The 3,068-nt window shown below is 28.5% G+C and overlaps 1 long non-coding RNA gene across 1 annotated transcript; it reads right to left on the bottom strand.

The window, feature by feature from the left end:
- Nucleotides 1-1,484: 1,484 nt before the first annotated feature.
- On the bottom strand, nt 1,485-2,748 carry LOC110708832. The gene is made up of 3 exons (XR_002508802.1): nt 2,393-2,748; nt 2,015-2,079; nt 1,485-1,740 (listed from the first exon to the last, which is right to left on the bottom strand). It is a non-coding gene; the product is annotated as an uncharacterized LOC110708832 (long non-coding RNA).
- Between the last annotated feature and the right edge of the window lie 320 nt (nt 2,749-3,068).

The raw sequence follows: 3,068 nt of genomic DNA, 5'->3' as shown, positions 1-3,068 counted from the left end.
TCCCTTCCTTTTTTAGTTAACATAGATATTTTTTTTTAATACGAATAACTTTATTTTCAATTGACACAAGTTTTGCCCCCTGCTATGCCCGGATAGTTTATTGAATTTTAAGATAAATTTTTAATCTATATATTAAATTTTAAAATATATCATTGATACGAAATTAGTTAGGAATTGATGTGCTTTTGTGATGATTTAATCTATGTCGTAGGCATGTAATAACTAATAATAATTGCTCGATTAAATACATTAAAAAAAAAAACAAAGTAAATATTTCCTCCGTTTTTTTTATAGTTGCAACACTTCCCTAAAATGGAATAGTCACAATAGTTGCAACACACTATAATTGGAAAATATTTTATGTCAAAAGTTGTACTCCCTCCGTCCCTGAAAGAACGACCCATTTGGGTTGATTTTGCGGGTATTAAGAAACTTAATTTGCAAGTACAAATGTATGGAAAAACACAAGTTAGCATAATTTGCAATTAATATCTAGAGAGAGAAAGGCTTAGGTGTAAGTTTTTATCTTTATCGTATGCCTAATAAACATTATGTAATAATGCACTAATTCATGTGATGCTTTATTAGCCAATAAGATTAAAGTATTGTTTTACAACAACCAATATAATTAAAATACACAAGATTGCCAAGATGATACTTTAAAAGGAAGGGATATGAATAGATGTTGGGAAAAATAAATGAGTCATTCTTTTTGGGACTAAAATTAGGCCAAATGAGTCGTTCTTTCAGGGACGGAGGGAATACTATTATCCTATTATAATCTCATGGCAACTAAATTATACTCTTAACTATCTCTCTCTTCCATTTTAATTGTTTTAAATCACATGAGACCCACTTTTTCTTAAATGCCGTGAAAAGGGGTGTATTGCAATTATTAAAAAACGAAGGAAGTATGAATTATTAGAAATTTCTAAAAATTAGCAAAAAAAAAATAAATAAAATGAAAAAAAAAATTAAGCCTGTTGTGTTGACCCAAACCCAAAACTTTGGGATTCGGCTGAACATTTCTTGACCCATAACCTGAAGTGGCCCTATCCGAAATGATTCGTGACCCAACCCGATTGACAAGTCTTTATTTTAATTGATTAAAATATATTATAAATGGATGTTGTACGTTTTGAACTACTTCGTTCGCTCCAAAAATATTATGATATTAAAAATAAATTTATATGATGATTATTGAGAGTTATAATCTAAATATTTGAATAAAATTATAAATCAATTTGTATAAATGCAATAATGGTATTTTATCGAAAATAAAAGTCTAAACTAACAATTTTATCGTTAAATTTTATCCAAATTTGGTTAAAAGTAGAATTCTAATTTCACTTTTTCATCCTACGAAGTCTTTTTAATTCCATCCAACGTGGCGCGATACTTGGCGAAAAGTTGGAACGCCAAGTGTCGTTGTTGCGTGGTTTGGCTAAAAGTTTAGGAGTAAATACAAATTGAAGGTACTAACGTTTGCCAAAAGTTGCACATAAGGTACTAACGTTTCAAAAGTTGCAGATAGAGTACTCACCACATAATTGACCTTCTACAAAAGGTTAACCAAACAAAAAAAAATGGAAAAATAAAATTCTGACATTAATAAAGAGGGGACTGAGGTTTGCAATTGTTCAAGAAATCTATCAGTTAAATAAATTATAGCTGGTACAACTCCAAAAAAACCGACTTCCATATATACTCATCTCCATAGCCATCTTCTCCACCTTGCATCTATTGAAAAAAAAAAATCAGAAGAAGCAATTACAAAAATTACAGGAAATACAAAGTTATTTTTTTTAAAAGAGTACATGTCTGAAAATTACAGGAAAATCAACAAAAATAAGTCTAATTATAAGTTTCGGTAACAAATCAACAAAAATAATAATTTCACAGCTAATAAGTCTAATTATAAGTTTCAGTAACAAATCAAAATTATCCTCAAACAATTCAAATTCAGAAAACAATTTGAAAAGATAAATTTGTAGATAGTAAGAAATCAAATTACCAAAAATAGATGAATAATCACAGGAGTAATTGGATAGTACGGAAACAATCGATTTACTTGAGCTTCTGCAATTGTAAAAAAATGAATTAGTGTAGAAACAAAGAATATTGGTCTTGTTTATTGATACAATGGGCAACAAATATATAATACAATGTCTGACTTTTACTAAGCCCAGTCGAATACCACTAGCTAAAGCATGGGATAGAAGATAAATATGGGAAATAATATCCTAGAGAATCAATTAATATCCTTGATAATCAAATATTCCCAAATGAAATACACTCTCAAACATTTCCCTAAAATATATCGTAATAATTAGAAACTACATTAAAAATTAAAAAAATGCAATGAAATTAAATTGGGTGAAATTAAAGATACCTTTGGGAGAGTAATGGAAATGGGGAGGTTTTAGTTTTCATAGAAGCAATTGAAAAACAAGCAAAATAGGTTGAAATTGAAGTTTCCACCATTTTCATGATTTCTTGGTGCTTGGAAGAGTGAGTGTGTTAAAGAGGGAGAAAGGTGAAAAGTAATGATGTTTTTCGTTTCCTAATGTACAAATTAGCCTTTTTTTTCCCTTCCCGAAGCACACGTATCCCTATTTAATTATTTTTCCTTTTTTTAATAAACCAAAAACTTGTTCCAACCGGTTTAACAAGTTTTCACCGGATTGTTTACCTCCTATAACAAGTTCAGTACCCTTTGTGCAACTTTTGAAATGTTAGTACCTTATGTGCAACTTTTGGCAAACGTTAGTACCTTCAATTTATATTTACTCAAAAGTTTAGCTTTATATATTAGTTATATGATGTTTCTTTTTATGCTAAATTAGTTTAAATTCCATGCAATGCACGATTTTAAACAAACATATTACAACATTTTTAATTACCAATATTTAAAAATTATAAACTTTAGATATTAAAATTTTATAGATCAAGACGAATATAACAAGATCTCACATGACTATATTTTTATTTATGTATAAATCGTTAAAGCTAGTCAAAGTGAAACACATAAATAGTGTAGAAGTCAAATTTTTACAACTATAAAAAAA

Source organism: Chenopodium quinoa, unplaced genomic scaffold (genome assembly GCF_001683475.1).
Source record: "Chenopodium quinoa cultivar QQ74 unplaced genomic scaffold, ASM168347v1, whole genome shotgun sequence".
In the NCBI taxonomy this organism is placed as follows: Eukaryota; Viridiplantae; Streptophyta; class Magnoliopsida; order Caryophyllales; family Amaranthaceae; genus Chenopodium; species Chenopodium quinoa.
The sequence above is the reverse complement of the archived record's forward strand: the minus strand, read 5'-3'. Positions and strand labels throughout refer to the sequence as shown.